Source organism: Talpa occidentalis, unplaced genomic scaffold (genome assembly GCF_014898055.3).
Source record: "Talpa occidentalis isolate TD23 unplaced genomic scaffold, MPIMG_talOcc4v2.1 talOcc4.6, whole genome shotgun sequence".
Taxonomy (NCBI): domain Eukaryota; kingdom Metazoa; phylum Chordata; class Mammalia; order Eulipotyphla; family Talpidae; genus Talpa; species Talpa occidentalis.
The window spans coordinates 37022773-37040468 of record NW_023604972.1 but is presented as its reverse complement, the minus strand read 5'-3'; the positions used below and the strand labels follow the sequence as shown (position 1 = coordinate 37040468).

The 17696-nt window shown below is 33.7% G+C and overlaps 1 non-coding gene across 1 annotated transcript; it reads left to right on the top strand.

Annotated features, from left to right (window-relative positions):
- Positions 1-477: 477 nt before the first annotated feature.
- LOC119261519 (small nucleolar RNA SNORA51) lies at positions 478-610 on the top strand. The gene has a single exon (XR_005129053.1). It is a non-coding gene; the product is annotated as a small nucleolar RNA SNORA51 (small nucleolar RNA).
- The last annotated feature ends 17086 nt before the right edge of the window (positions 611-17696 follow it).

Sequence of the window (17696 nt, the reverse complement as noted above, 5' to 3'; positions counted from 1 at the left end):
TGTTTAAGTTTCAAGAAAAATTTAGAGGAAATATGTCTATAGAAGCTTGCTTGGTTGGAAAATTCAACTATTTCTCCTTTCAACCTCTGTAGCTGGACAAATGTGCTCAATGTAAGAAAACACCTCAGGGCAACAATGAAATTGAAGGTAAAGATTTTATCTGTGGTGGAGCTATAAATCTCCTTGTTAACCTATCAGAAATATTTCAGGCAATTGCTCCTACAGATTCTTTTCCAAGCCAAAGTTCCAAGAATCTTGGGGTTTTGATCCCCAGTAATTTATCTGACAGTTTTGGGTATGCCTTCAAGTCAGTTGTATGCACAACTTTAGTTTGATGCAGAGAACCTGAGTATGATTCACAGAAAGCCTTCAGCTGTTTAAGGAGTTTTGTATTGTTAAAGCACCACCAGCTTGGAAGAAAAAATAAAATATCTCAAAATAAAAAGAAAGTTTTGAATCTTTAAACTTCTAGGGGAAGGTGTCCTCAGGCTTACCACAGACTGTGTTCTTTGCAATGACTTAATAGATGGAGGAGGCAAAATAAACCCACCCGATATACACCCCAGTCCAGGCCCCTTGCCTGGTCTCTATTATGAATCGGGGGACACATTGTTGAGGGAGGGTTGAAAATCTAACTTGTTCCTATTTCCTCTGGGCAACATGTAATAATTTTCTCTTGAAAATTACTTGGGTTTAATACTTGGGTTTAATCCACCACATAAACCTTCTTGGGAGGTTCCTTCCTTTTTAAAGCTTTGACCATTTTGGTGTCTATCAATTTGCCATCCAGCTTGCGTTCTTTGCATTCCAAAACTTTATCAAGAGAAGCAGCTTCTTCAAAAAACCACAAATCCAAATATTTTCAGTCTTCAGTGACTAGGTTGTTTTTTAATAATTTATTTATTTTTATTCAAGAACTGGGGTTGCAGGCCAGATGCGTGGGAGGGTGAGAGGATTCACCAGAGACAGAACGGGGAACAGAACAGGCAGACTGACTGAAATACACTGCTGAGGGGAGCAGCAGGTGAGACTGGAGAGGTGTCCTTCGCCATGTGGGATTCTCGCCAGCCAGCAGGGATGGAACCAGCTCTGCAGAAGCTATGGACAGTTTCACAGTGCGGCGCTTAACCGTCTGAGCCACCAGGGAGGCCTACTAGATTGGTTTTAATTGGGCAGGCCGCCATCCTACTGATTCCTGCTCACATTGATCTTTGGCCCTCTGCAAATTCCTCTTTGTTGCTGTTCTGGTTCATGTCCTCCCATGTGGTGGAGATGTTGGCCAGGTTGCTGGCGGTCTTTCCAAGTTCTACAGTCATGGAGCTGGATTCAAAATGACTGCAAGAGCTGATCATCACAGTTTTGTTTTGTTTTAAATGTGGTATACTTAAAAGATCTTTGTGACTCTGAGATATTATTCAGGTATTCAGAAAAGTGATTTTGAATGAAATGGAGTTATATTGATTGTCTAAAATAGAGTTAATGTGTGGCCTAAATACAATCCTCAAAAATATGTGAATATTATATTTTGAGTAGTGATTGCCCACTTGCTTATATTCACTTATGACAAAATTAAATTTGCATCATGAGCACTTTAATTAACCATAGGTCTGGACAAAAAAAAAAAAAAAAAAATTGAAACGCTGAAATTTTCTTTCCTGGATGCTGGTAGATAGCTGAATTTTCCCCATGAGCAACATGCTGATGTGCCATTCATATATGAGGAGAATTCTGATATATTTAAAAATTGTAAATTAAGTAGACTTCCCAAAGCTTAAGTGGAATAAAGTGAGTAAAGCAAAAACACTACAAAAAGTCTGCATAGTCGTGGGGGTATGATAATGGAAATGAAATTTCTAGAGGTTTGGAAGAGAACTTTCAAAAATGGCTAACCTTACAGTAGTGATATTATCATTTTAAACTATATAAATTGCTAAGCAATAGTTTCAATTTATCCATTTGGCTTGATTTCCAATTTATATAAATTGTATAAGTTCTTACATAGAAATGCAGTATGCTAAATAAAAACAATTGTCAATATCCAAAATCATTGTTCAAACATAATGCATTTTAAACATATTATTAAGTGGCAGTCCTTTTAAGGAAAAATATATTAAAATTCTTATTTTTTTCAATCCTGAAAACAATGCAGCTTTATATTTGTAAGTCCTATTTAGCCATTTGTCATCTATATAGTTGTAATAGAAATGTCAGAGAATTTTGGGGATTTTGAGATCACTTCTTAAACTAGATGTTCTTACAGTACATTTTAATGAAATTTTACAGGATGAAGAAAGTTGTTAAAATAAAATTTCCTGCATTTTGAAGTAGACCAAATATAGCTATTTCAAAACAGCAAATTGCTATACATTCACTAACAACACTGACAATTTGCAATGACTTCTAGGCTTATGTTAAGCATCTTTGCTGTGAAACTCTAGTCTTTGAAAAGTTTCATCTGTTCCTCCTCTGTGTTCATGTAGAAATTATTGAAATACTTTCTAAAACATTCACTTGCTTCATAGACATTCAGTTACTGTCAAGAGGAGGAGATATATATAGCCAAGCACCATCATCTAACATCCTCCTAAAGACTTGTCAAATCTGTATGTAACAGAGAGATCATTTCTGCATTATAGGCATGAAAATGGTTGTAATTAACTTCTCAAGCCCAACTGCATGGTGAGAGGGATAATTATAAAAGAATTCAAACCAATCTCAGTTTAATTATTCTGCACAGGGATGGGGTGGGGCCATTTCCAATAGCCTCCTGTTGTGCTATTGGAACCAAAGCAAGTTTGATGAGTCAGATTATGTCAGGTTCTTCTTCATCCACAGTTATATTTACTCTCAAAGTAAAATGCAAGTGGTAACCATTGTCAACTTATAGAAATATTTCGGAGAACTCAGTTTAAAGGTGTTTGAAAGAGGAGGTGGGTTATAGATTAGATTGAAGTCATACAACTTAGAAGAAATATGCTCTTAGATAAGCATGCAAATCTGATTTGACAACAATGGCAACAAATTAAATTATGTCACTGTTTTTGACAGATGTGATACTAAAATATCCCTTTTATAGATTTGTGTCATTATAGTCTTTAGTGTGAAGAGAAGGGAAGCACTGTAATTTCTATTAAAAGAGAAACTATATAGTTGTTTTTTTTAATCTTTATTATTATTGACCTGAGTATACAGTTTTCTGTTCTTTATTAATTTCAATACACATTTTAAAAATATTAAAAAATTACTTATTTCATGAGAGGATAGAATATCATTATTAATATACTATAATGTTCAAACAATTATAATAATGGATGAAACACATATTATTAAGTGTTAGGTACTGAAGAGAATGTTATTAAAGGATTAATTAATATTATGAATACTACTTATGATATGTTCAGTATTAACAATCTTAGGGACATTGCTTTTGTGCCTTATATAAATATTGCTTCTACACTATGTCATCAAAAATTTAATTTAATAATTTCAGTAATAATTAAATAACTCTTAAATAAATTGTAATAAAATGTACACCCAAGCATTAAAATAAGAATTAAAAAACATACCATGTATAAGAGACTTATGGAGTTATTACTACAGAAAAACCAAACATATTTACAACAAACATATCTCAAATAGAGTTCACCATGGAAATCTAGGAAAATATAAAATAGGTAAAATGGTTCTCTTTTCTAGTAAATATGAAACATAACTCTTAGAAGAAATTGTTTGTGAAATATTCAGTAACCTGGCCTCATACCAATTTTTAATAATCTATGTTTAAAGAATAAGAGGATGATTATTTTATTTAGCTGTTATTCTATACGGTAACACCAAATAATATATAATATAGACAAATATATAGTTACAATATATCTATTTATATACATTTTTTACTTACTTTCAGTTTTAAGTTTAAATTCCATTTTCATATTCTTAAGTTCATTTGCTGTTTATTCTTTTAGTATTAATCAAATAAAGTGTACATTAAAAAAACTGTATCATGATCTGGAAACATTTTAAAGAAAATGAGGGAATCAATAATCTCAGAATTGTATAAATACATGAAATATGTGCACCATTTTAAATGATGTTTGCTCAATTCATATTAAATAAGTCTATTTTTTTTCAAGTCTATTTTAATACAAGATCAGTTTCTGTATGTAGTTATGTACACATAGCAAAAATCATGGCCTTAGCTGTTTAGAGAATTTTAAGGGCTGCTGAATAAGTGTGTATACCTAGTTAGCTTTCTTTTTTCCTTAATATTTATTTATTTATACATACAAGAGCTGGGGTACAGGCCAGAGGTGCAGGGGTTGGAAGGGGTGAGAAGTTTCACCAGAGACAAAGTGGGGAACAGACCAAGCAACTGAAGTACACCGCTGAGGGGAGCAACAGGCGAGACAGGAGAGGTCTGCTGCACCATGTGTGTTGCTCCCTAGCCAGCTGGGGAATCGAACTCTTGCTGCAAAGTCTGCGGACTGCACATGGTGCTGGTCTTAACCACTTGTGCCTCCAGGGAGGCCCCCTGGTTAACTTTCTCATTCTTGAATTTTTTTCCTCTCACTTGAATAGGTATTCTAAATGTTCTTGCCCTAAAATGTCCTATTAAATGTTTTTAGAAATTAAACCCTAGGAATAAAAATGCCAGTTTTACTTCTGAATATGCTAATGGTAGCAAGTGACTGTTTCTTTGTAACAAATACCTCACAATGACCTATTAGGAAAATGACAAATATTTTGGTCAAAAAATGAAAATGCAGGAACTCCAAATTGGGAAACTGAAGACAAAGGCAAAAGGAAAATACATATTTCAAATACTACTTCAGTAACAAAAAAAAGAATCTACTGTTTTTGCTAGTGATGAATGATTTTCCTATATTCACACATAGCCACTCATATCACTGTCACTTCTTTGGAGTCTCTAAATGTTCACATTGAGGAACAATATGATTACCAATGTTGGAGCTACTCTCATTTAAAGAGTCCCATAGTTATATACAGTAATAAATAGTCAAAACTACCTCCCATTATGTAGTGATTCCTTCTGGGTTAAAAAAAAAAAAATCACTGTACAATTTAGGGAAATACAAAGTCCTTCATGCAGCAAATGCAAATTATATTTTTGTAAAATATAATTTTTGTTCTCAAAAGTTCTACAAAACAGCAGTATCTTGACACAATTATGAAAGTGTGGTATGTGTGTGGTATTGTTTTTGTATGTTTTATTAATATTGATTAATTAAATCACAAAGCCTGTCTTAAATTTGTCTTTTAATATACTCATCTTTGTTCTTTAAGTCCCTGTAATAAGATTAATTTTTGCTTCAAAATGACAATACAATCACATTGTGTTTTTATGGTCTGATTTGCTTTAAATAGTTTTCTGAAAATGTAAAGTAATGCTGTTGACTGTTAAATTAATCTGCCACATAGTTAATAAAGAGTCCTAGAATTTTCTATTCTGCTGGACATTTTTCTATTTGCTCTCAGATCCACTTCTTCAGCTCTATTATGGAATTATGCCTTCAAATTAGGTTTTCCTATCTTCCTTGTAAATGGACAAAGCTGCCATGAAGAGTCACCAACAAGAAACTGGAGTGCGCAGTTAGGTGAAAAGCATATCAGTGCTGCTTCTTTCCTGCATGTGTGGCATCTCAGCTCCCAGGGATTCACTGTGCTTGGGCTAAGTGTGCACAGATCCTGCACACAGACCACCCTGTCTCTTCCCTTTGTCTATTCCTGCCTCATAGTGGTAGCTGCTTCCTGTGTTTGCTAACCTCTGACTTGCCTCACTATCTACTGGATACTTTTAGCATTTCTAGGCATATTTGTACTTCAATTCCTTTCATAAGCTCTTAATTGGATTACTTTGAATTCTCTTGGTTTCCCTGCTGGACATTGACTTAAACTATGATTCTTTGATAATGGACAAGTTAAATGACAGTATATAGGAAAAACTGAATTACATTAATATTATTTACTGCAAGAAGGTATGCAAAACAAAAGGGAACTAGTGAGAATAATACAAATCTAGCAATCATATTTAAAGACTTTATTTTAGGGTTACTGTTCTGGGACAGAAAGATCTGAAATGCTACAGTTGCAGTTTCCCTCAATGACAACTAGAAGGTTGAATAAAAATATACAATAAAAGTTTGGTTACTCATTTTTAAAATAAAAAATATTTTATATTTTAAAGTTAAGTAGCAAAGTGCAATTTAAAATACCATAGACAAATCTCCTAAAATTCCCTGACATTCCTTAAAGGAAAATATCCAGTAATTTCTATTCTTTAGCACACACTAATAATCTTACTTACTTCACAAAGGTAATATAACATTGAATAAAGAAGAAAATTTGACACTCCTTCAGTTTTTTTCTGCCATTGATGCAAATGTCTTAATTCTTTCTAATACAAATCTTTTGAACATTTTTATTATTATTAAGTGCAACGTCCTGCTAGTAGCAAATTTTGGCATTTTGATTTTGTGGGATGTCTCTATGAAATAGTATTTTTTTTAATTAAAAAGCAATATTTCCTTTAAAGGCATTTTATCATTTACTTTTTTTTTTTTGCAGCGTGGCAAGAAGTAAGACAAAATATTTTCTTTTCCCATATCCATGTTGCCTAGAAGTGGTTTACATTTAAAGTTTATTCTTTCACCTTGAACAATTTGACAAGGACAAATGGTTCATATATCAGGAAATACCCTGAACTGCGAGGTAAGGCTCTCACACTTTGTGTACACAGTGTCCTACAGAGGTGACTATAATGACTGTAATACATCATCCAGAAATGGGGCTACAGAAACAGGGTGAATCCACGTCCTAGGAACAAAGGTTATTTATTTCTGCTATTTTGATAGGAGCTGCTAGAAGCATTTTTCTAATGGTCCTAATGAGTCTCTGAAGACCTTGCTCCTTGTCTTATTTCTTATAGTACCTAAAAATAGAAGTCAGTATTTGTGCAGCAACAGAGCTAGATAAATAGATTCAGTAGCATTCAACAAAACACTTTAACATTTTTTTCCCCCTGAATGAACTACAAGAGAGTTTAAGCTTGTATCCTATAGTTATCCTGAAGCTCCTTAGGCAACACCAAAAGTCAAAGTAAAAATTTATGTAATATATACTAAAAGAGAGATTCAAATCCTTTGAGTCTTCAGGTGCAGTGTTTATTAGCCATGTTCAGAATCATCCAAATGTATTTTAAACCTATTCTCTGATTACTTATTAAATGCACCCACTACCATGATATCTGAAGATCAGCTATACAAGCTACTGCTTGAGGGAACAGTTTTGTTTACTCTAATACCTAATAGCACTCCTGATGATTTTATAATTTGTGAATTGTGCAAATTACTTTATCTGCAGTTATTTGCAGAATTAGCCTTCCAACCAGAAAATATTCCTGAAAATTTATGAAAATTAATAAAAGTTTTTAATTTAAATAAGATTGAGGTAATGCAGACAATGTTTCTGGGAGGCTTTTTAACCTGGGTTCCTATCCTGATGGGGAGGAATCCCAGACCAGTCATTTATCACCCTAAGTCTGATACTAGAATAATCCATGCCAGAAGGAAGCAAACACAAAATTATTTTTGAATAAAATTTTGAATTTTGAGAAAATAGCTAAAATGATTACATTCTATATTAAATGACTAGTTTATCTTTTAGAGGAAAGATTCAGAGTGACATCTCACTGAATTTGAAAACAGATATATATAATGCAACTGTCTGTGTGAAGAACTAGAAACATACTTATCTTTAGTTAGTAACAATTGAATTTTCTCTTGTGTACATAATTTGAGAATAAGAATTATGCAGGAAAATTTTTAAAGTTCTTCATACTTTTATCTACCATGAAAATATATTGAAACTCTCTAAAAGTTGAGTCTCCATTAGAAATCTGATTATGACAATTCACTGGTAATGCCTCAATTTGGTGAATAGGACCATTTGTTTTATCTAACTTACTCTTATGGCCTATATTATTCTCAATAAGTTTGTGTTGCAAAAGTAATGATGAATATAATTCTTATTGCCTATTATGATGTGGGGAATGTGAAACTGGATCATAACTCCTTCATTTAGAATTAGTGTCATACAATATATGTTAAAGGGTAATTTTTACAAAGGTTTAAAAAATGCTATTTTCAATCCCAGAAATATATCAAAGTTGCTAATAAATCTGCTATAACAGATATTATTTTCCTTTACTGTGCATCATTTCAAAAATAATGCCTTCTTTTCATTGTCTATCCTTTAGAGACACCAACTATTTCCCATCAATCATAAATTTAAATGGTATGGTACATTATTGACTACTATATTCACAGAAGCAGATGTATTCCATTTAAAAACACAATGATAATTGATTCAAATACTTGTAAAAATATTGTTGTATATTTTAAAAGAATAAATAAAAATAAGATTGTCACATTTAAAGACCAAGTGATCATTGTGATGGAAGAGAAAAATTTAATTCAGAACAGATTTCACTGTCAAGATTACAAGGAGTCAATAATGTAAATAAAAGTAACATATTTAAAAGTCATGGAAAATATGTTGGTATAATTTTGCTTTAATACACATTTAGACTTGGTGAGTAGAATGTACAACTATAATGCAATTGATTATGAGCTTGAAGTTTTTTTTTAATATATTTTTCTCAAAGCCTTTATTTGCCTCCCTATGGACAAGAATGATTCATGAGATAATGAGTAGTTGTATTTTGCTTTACTACTAACCAATACCATAGCCTTCTCCATAAATTGAAATAAAACCATCTTTGGACTTTTTTGAAGATTGGTAGTCAGGACATTTATTGTTTGAATGGGGAGGGGAAAGAAATTATTTAGGGTGACCCAAGGGTTGTATAACTGGCATTAATGACATGAAATGAAATAAAAAAAGAAAATCCAGACTGATCTTCATTTTGATGTCTTAAGATTATTAAGCTACTCAAGTCTCTTACAAGGGAAATGGAGAAAGACCCATTATTTCAGTCACTTAAATTAAACAGGCAGACTACTCCAAGACTTAATGTAAAAAATAATCCTGCATTGTCAGATTCAGATGGAAGAGATGATCTAACAGATCTTTTCCATCATTAATTTCCATGGTCTATGAACTAGTGATTGTGGCTGCAATTAGCACTGTTTTAATGAAAGTGCAATTTCAATACCTCAACAGGCTTCCCTGGAGCTAAAAGACTTGGACCTATTTCAAAGCAAAAACAAGGGGAGGAGGACAGGAGCCAAACCAAACTACAATAAATATACTTGGAAGTGACAAAAGAAGGAAATTCTAATGTTGTCAGTGCTACTATGCATGCCTGTCTAGTCTTTTCTTTTTTCTTTTACAAAGGAAACTTTGGTGGCAGTCCCAGTATTATTCATTTTCACTCATGCATCATCTTGATTCATTGATTTATTTTCAAGTTCGGGGATAATGAGTGTTTGGAGAATGTAAAACTTGGCTCTCTAGTTAGCCACTTGAAATTTATCCATGTCTTCATTCTCCCCATTTGTATGTTATTTTATCAAGCAATTTCTAAAAAATTCAAAATGCACAGATGAGTTCTTAGTGACATCTCAAAAATTAAACTGTCCACAGCAATGAAGTACAGAATCTCTAACTCGCCCAACATTTTTAGTAGCTGTCCATATAATTTTTTTATGGATTTAAATTTTACTTGGATATCTGACAATTATTTATTTTCTTTTTTACAATGTAAAAATAAGGGAAAATAAAAGAAGTAGCTTGGTATTATTGACTTTTATCTTGAAAAATAACTTTCAAAATAAGAGTAAGAAGAACATTTTACTACTGTTGTTTCTGTAAGAACATATTTCAAAGAAAAAGCAAAATAACTGAATTGCAAAGGAGTTTCCCAGAGAAAAAAGAATCATTATCATATCAGTAACAATAATCTTAGAAATACATCCAATATTTGTGAAAGGCAGAAAAAGAATTTAGCTAAGAACACTTTTCATAAAAAGAAACAGACTGGCCCATATTTTTTCCCCTAATTCTTAAAGTAAAATAATAATGTTGTTGAACTCCACAATCTCTGCCCACAAAAACACGTAGTCTAATGGAGGAAGTTAAAGCATCCAGTGACTATAAACACCAATTGACATAAAAATGACTAAATATAGTTTAATAAACACAGCTATCTGTGATAGAAAGGTGAATTTGCACGACTAGCACAAGAAATAGAGCCACAGTTGGCTCGTCTGTAACTGGGTGTGTGTGGGTGTATTGTGAAGATATGAAAAGGCATTTCTGCAAATTGAGGCAAAATGAACAATAATATTAAAAAATAAAGTATAAAATGTTTTGGGGGAATAACAGTTGTATGTTGTCAAATGGAGGGAGTTTAGAAAGAAGAGATAATAAAAAAAATGTAGAAACAAGAGACAAAAGGATTCTGAATATTAGATGTCATCCATTGGCAACAGAGACATAAAACATTCTGTGTTTGTTTGCTTAGCTGGGGAATACCATGATCAAATAACTATACTGGGAAAATTACTTTCATGAGAAATGTGAAAAGAAGAGGTGATTAAATCAGACATCAGTAGTTAAAAAACTTAATACAGATGAATATTTTTCTTTTCCCAAAACTCCTTCAAATTGAATTTGATCCCTTTACCTTACCCCACCCCCCAAAAAACTTAGAAAATACTGGCAGATCTTGGGTAAGTATGCATCTTTCTATTATAAGTCAGAAGTGATCCAATGCAATCCAATTGAAAGGGAGAAAAGAGCTTATTTATGTATTTATATAAAAGTAACTAGCACAATAAGTTTGGTAGAATTAATGGATACAGCAGCAAGTTGATTCTGAAAGATTATCAAATGGCAGCAGAAATCATCCTATAATCAAAGGTATTAAGTGGAAAAACTGGCCTAAGGAAGTCGAGCTGCTGTTGTGAAATTAACAGAGAGCCAGTGTGATTGCCCTTCTAACATTAGCTTAAAAAATCCGAAGGGCAAAGCATGAAAAAACACAGGGGGGCACATTTACAGAGAGTAGCATCAGTCATTATCAAAAAAAAGGGCACCTCAAAAAATTTTTCTGAAGGAAGAAAAGTATGTTTCCCTATGATCACTCTTAGAAACTTCTTTTCTTGGTCATGTTTTCTCTGATGGCAGGTACATCAGCTTAGCAACATGAGCATTCACAGATAGAGACCATGTAGCTTTAGGTACCTTTAATGGAACACCCTTTTAATCATTTTTGAAACCACCTCTATTATTGAGTACTACCTACATATGAACTTTTTTATTTTTAACAGTTGCTTTACACATTGATGATTTATTTTCAACTCACTTTTATCTCATACCCTGGAACTTTCCCAAAGCCCATTACTTCAAAGTAAACTCTACTCTAATGTCAATTGGAGGTATATTCACCCATCAGATGTTTCTATAGTCATCGCTTCTGCAATTACTATCATGTAAGCACCACTGTGTTTAATGCTACAAATTCTTTATATATCCACTCTCTCCATATGCAAAAATAATATGCATCATTTTAAAAGCTTTTCTGTAACCTACTGGCACCTCATTCACCATCGATGCCCTTTTATCCCAAGGTCATCAGAGAATATCAATAGAATAAGTACAACATCATTTAAAAATTGCCTCCCCGGTGGCGCAGCGGTTGAGCACTGGGTTGCGAAGCTGCCCGCGGCCTCTGCGGCGCCGGTTCGATCCCCGGCTGCTCCCCGGCCACTGGAGGAGGGTCCCACATGGCGCGCAGACCTCTCCTGCCGCCCGCTGCTCCCCTCAGCAGTGTACCTCGGTCCTTCTGCCTGCTCTGCTCCCCGCTCTGGCTCTGGTGAATTCTCTCACCCTCCCGCGCTTCTGACTGTGCCCAGTGCTTGTATAAACCAAACAAATAAATAAATAAAAACAAAACAAACAAACAAAAAAATACACTTTAAAAAAAAAAAAATTTCTCAGCATCCACATATAAACTTCCTTTCATTTACATTCATCTTTCTTTTGTTCCACTTTTATTAGAGGAAATGTCCTTCTGTGTGCCTGTGAAAGGTGTTAAATATCACAAAGTAATGAAAGTAAATATGGATACCTTGAAGGACAAATATTTACAAATCATGGAGCAAATTTGACACATTCTTTCTGTCTCACCTATTAAATAATGTTTTCCCGCCATCTTTTGGCATGTGAGACTTTATGATAGGAGCATAAATTGAATTTGATATAAAATTGTGAAATATTCAGTGGAAAGGACATATATGTTTCCATTTGATACAGATTGTTTTAAGTTATGTTGCTTTTTTTCCTTATAATTCTAGGCTCCCAAAAGTTGCAAAACATAATCATCAATTTTATTAACTTACCTTCATCTGTCTACACAGCCTGATTACTAAAGGGCAATGATAATACCAGCTTTACTCTGAAGCACTTTTATTCTGACTATTTAATGGATGAAGAAAATCATTGAGTATTAAGTAACTTATTTAAGTTCATAACATTGTACAAATTCATGAAAATTTTCAAAAAACATTTCAAAAACTATCATTGTTGGCAGGCATTTTATATTTTGTTTTATGCTATATATTTTCTTTACATCTCCTGTAAAGTAGGTGATATTAGTCTATTTTTGCAGATAAAAATACCAAAGTAGAATTTAATTGGTATAGGAGTGAGTCCTAGAAAGTTCTGTGCTGAGCTACCATCACTGGTTTGGTCAACTTTACCATATAGAAGAGCTGCAGTCATGTGGCAGCAGGTCTTAGTCACCATCTAGTGACTAAACAGTGAGGAAGGGACTTGGTTGTCATTAAACTCTTGTGTCTCTCCTGTTTTAGAAAATTGAGCCTGGGATCATGGGCAGAGGTGAGGAACAGTGGAAGCAACAGTTCAGTGACTGCAAATTGAGGTCATGACATTTTCAGTTGCATCTACTATTAATACATGAAGAAAAGAAAGTCACTGTGAACGTTATTTTTGTGCAGAAGACTGCTATAGATAATGTAAATCAGGAAGTATTTTGTGGTATAGGAGGTAAAGAGACTATGGAGTTTGATGTTGTTGAAGGGTATTAGGTACAACGGCATCTGATGTTGCAGACAGCATTCCCCAGTTCAAATTAGTAAATACACAGCAGATCACAGCCACCACAGATGTTAACCACCCCACATTACCACATCATCACTACTACAGTGCAAATGCAAAAAGGTCAACTGAAAAGAGCCTCAGGAATGCCATCCTTACTGCAAGGAGTGATTGTTGTCTCCTAGCTAGATATGAGGGCACCAAGACCATCAGTGATGATATACTAAGCGTTCTTGGGCAGTGATGGGGAGAGAGGGCCGACAGATGTGGTAAATAAAAGAAGTGGAACAGTGAGAAAGAACACGCACTAGGAAAGCAGGTGACCAGTCTGAATAGGCTTCTTTACCAATGACAGACTAGAGAAGGCATTAGTAAAGAAGAGGAAAATCAAGAATATGAAACAGGAAAAACAGTCAAATCAATGTTGTTACTGCTACATCTTTATTTACTACTAGACACTCAGAAAAGCAAATTACTATATAATAAAGAGAATAAGTATAGCTCATCAACTTGAATAAAAAGCCCTTGGTCCATAAAGCCCTAAAATCTTTTTACTAGAAGTGTGATCCAGAGACCAAAAGCATCAGCATTATCTAGGACCTTATTAGAGATGCAGAACCCTTAGGCCCCAACTCACCCTACTGAATTAGAACCTGCATTTTAACAAGACTCCCAGATGGTATATATACACTCAGGCTTAAGAAGTGCTATCTTTATTTACAGGAGGGCAAAGAGACATTAGCATCAGATATACCAGATGATCAAAATACATCTTCTCTGAGACAATGGAAGAGATGGGTAGTTAAATGTGCTTTAGTGAAAAAGAAAAATACCTGATGGTCTCACTCATAGCAGGAATCTAGAAAACTTAAATAAGGGACCAGGAAAATGAATAACTATAAGAAAGTGAAAATCAAAATCAACAAAAAACTATGAACCAGAGACACATTTTGGGGGGTGGGGGGCGGGAGGGGAGGGATTGGGGTCAGAATGGGGGGGTTGCAATTGTATGGGGAATATAAAAATAAAATTTATTATAAAAAAAATAAAGAACAAGAAGTATCTTTATATGCTAATATTTGTACAGAAATCTAATTTATATTGAGTTTTTTAAGTTTCAGAATGACATACATAACATTTTATCTTTTGGAAAAGTTAAAAATGTATATGTATATATATACATATATAAAAAAAATAAATGTGCTTTAGTAACTTAGAACTAGAAGTAATTAATGTGAAATTGTAGCAATAAGATCTGAATTAAAACAGATAATAAGAGATCAGGTACTAGAAATGATTAAAATGTAGATTTTGAAGGTTACTGACTTATCCAACTTTTCTATTGGTTTGATAAATTTAAGATAATAAGTAAGATAATAAAATACAGCAAACATAAGGAAACTACAATCACTTGCCCAAAAAAGGAAAAAAGGTGAGCATAAGGAGTTGTCCTTTTATTCTCAGGAACCAAATTTTCCTTGCAGAATACAAGATCCACAGATGTAAGATTTCAGAGACTATGTTAAAACAAAAGCAAGAAACCGGGCCTCCCCGGTGGCGCAGCGGTTGAGCGCTGGGTTGCGAAGCTGCCCGCAGCCTGTGCAGACTGGTTCGATCCCCGGCTGCTCCCAGGCCACCGGAGGAGGGTCCCACATGGTGCGCAGACCTCTCCTGCTGCCCGCTGCTCCCCTCAGCAGTGTACTTCGGTCCTTCTGCCTGCTCTGCTCCCCTCTCTGGCTCTGGTGAATTCTCTCACCCTCCTGCGCTTCTGACTGTACATAGTGCTTGTGTAATTAAATAAATAAATAAATAAATAAATACATAAAAATAAATCTTAAAAAAAAAAAACAAAAACAAAAACAAGAAACCCCGATGTCCTAAATTTGGATTGTGATGCTGTTTTGATTCAAAATATCTTTAAGGTACAATATTTCTTAGACTTAACAAGTAAATGCAATGAGTGATTCTGGATTGAATCCTAGATTAGGAAAATATTACTATATAAGACAAATTAACAAGTTAGAACAATTGAATTGGTTATGCCACATGTAGAATATTGCCTAGATAATAATATTTTGTCATTTTATTAAATTTGATATTTATAATGTGGTTATCAAAGATAATAGTTTTGTTCCTAAGAGATCTATAAATTATTTGGATTATAAAATTTCATGATTTCTTCAATTTATGCTCAAATGTTTTAACACAGAAATATTAAAAATATAATAATATGTAGGCATATATAGTCATATGTATCAATTCAGATAGCCGTCCAACTTGTCAGGTGGACAAAACAAAATTCAAAAGTGTTGATAAGTGGTGTCTCTACATAGGTATTTTAATATTACTGGAAAAAATTATATGTATTTGAAATTTTTAAAATAAGACTTTGAAAAATTTTGTTGACTGAGACAAAAACAATGATCACTCCAGTCAAAATGGGCAACTTTAGTGCTCAGATTATGCTTTCTAACTATTACTTGTCAATAAAAGCAACAAAACCATCTTGAGGTTCAAAATAGTCCAATTTTATCTTAGACGAAATGTATAAACCACATTATCATACCTGAAAGCTAGGATGCGGTTGGAGATTATAGGAGTGGCATCATAAATGCCCTTCCATAAACCCTCCACAGGTCAGAGGTGGAAAACTGTGAGCATAATAAGCACACCCACTATAATGAATTGCAACATATGTCTGATACCATGAGCTATCAACATACAAAAGATTATTTTTTCAAATTCCCATTCCACATTTTTAGAAGTTGCCTAAAACTAAATCACCACTCAAAAACTATGACAAGGAAGAAAATAATCAGTCATTTATCATGACAACTATGCCACAGATAATCAAATAGTTATTGAAGACATCGTTCTCTGTATGGAAGTATTGCAGTTTATAAACAGAGGAAAAAATCATAGAAGAATGTCATTTTTCAAACTCCTACAGAAATCCTAGATTGAGTCAGTGATAATCAACAATCACTAGAACATATTAACAAAGACAATCAGCTCATTTTTACCTCCTCATGGCACCACCCAAACTGATTTTAAAGTATTCTTGCCAAAATATCTAATATGGTGTGATTCCAGTTCCTAAATTTTGAAATTACAAGAAGGGAGGCAAAAAGGGGCAGTACTAGTACTAGTACTTTTTAAAGTACTTGTTAAGTACTAGTTATGTGTTCATTGACTGATAACTAGAACTATCTGCATTAACTATGTAACATGGGGTTTTGTCATATTTTCAAATTAGTATATTTATATAATAGTGTAATTTTTTTCATAGTATTTTACTTACATTTGGAATTTTAAAGAAATTCTACAGTCAAAAATAACAATTTTCAAACAAGTTAATTTTTAATTTGCAATATAAAACTACTTTCAAATGCAAACCAACTATAAGCCCCTATTTTAAAAAGGACTTAACAACAGTAACAGTAAAGCAGCATAAGAAGGATTATATTTGAGAATATGGCTATTGAACTGAGGAAACATAAGCTTGGTCTTCAGAAATAACATATGTGTTACAAAAAGTGATGAAAGAATTTTAACATTAGTTTAAATAAAGTAGGTCAAGCTTTTATGTTTCATCAAGGTAAAAAATAGTCCATTTTAAAATATTCAATTGAATTTTATATAGAGAAAGTTGCAAATGATAGTTCTATACTTTCATAAATTTTTACAAACTTAACCAGCACAGAGTTAAAGAAAAAGAAAAGTAGCAACACTCAAGACACCTTCTTCATGGGACAGATGAAAGAAAGAACTGAACATGGAAAATCATATGATGATTTCAGTAAAGGAGAAAAAGAACAGAAAAGATGGAAGGAAGGGAGAAAGAAGGGAAGGGAAGGGAGGAGGAAGGAAACACAGAATCCCTAAGGTTTAAAATCACTAGAGGGACCTCCCCGGTGGCACAGCGGTTGAGCACTGGGTTGTGAAGGTACCCGCAGCCTCTGCAGCGCCGGTTCGATCCCCGGCCACTGGCGAGGGTCCCACATGGCGCGCAGACCTCTCCTGCTGCCCACTGCTCCCCTCAGCAGTGTACTTCGTCGGTCTGCCTGTTCTGTTCCCTGCTCTGGCTCTGGTGAATTCTCTCACCCTCCTGCGCTTCTGACTGTACCCAGTGCTTGTATAAATAAATAAATAAATCTTAAAAAAAAAATCACTAGGGAAAAAAAAAAGCACATCACAATAAAAAAAAAAATTAAATCACATTCCAAACAAAATGTGTGATTGTAGCTCAAGGAGAATAAAACACACAGTAGAGTATCTCTGTGTCAGTTAGCTCTAAAATTTAGATCCTACTTCTCACTTAAAAAATTATATGGGGAATATAACCAAAATGAAAATGCATACATTGTGCAAAAATGAAAAATGATGTAAGAATTATATAAAATAAAATAATTTTAAAAATGGCAATAAGTAACAAAATAAATTCAATGCCATTTATAAAATATACTGGGGGATTAAAATCCAGAGTCTAGTACTATTTTCCTATCCACCTTAAATAGGGTCAGAGTCGATCATAAGAAGAAGAGATTCCCCACAGGGACTTCTATGAATAGTGGTATCATTTACTTGACACTTTT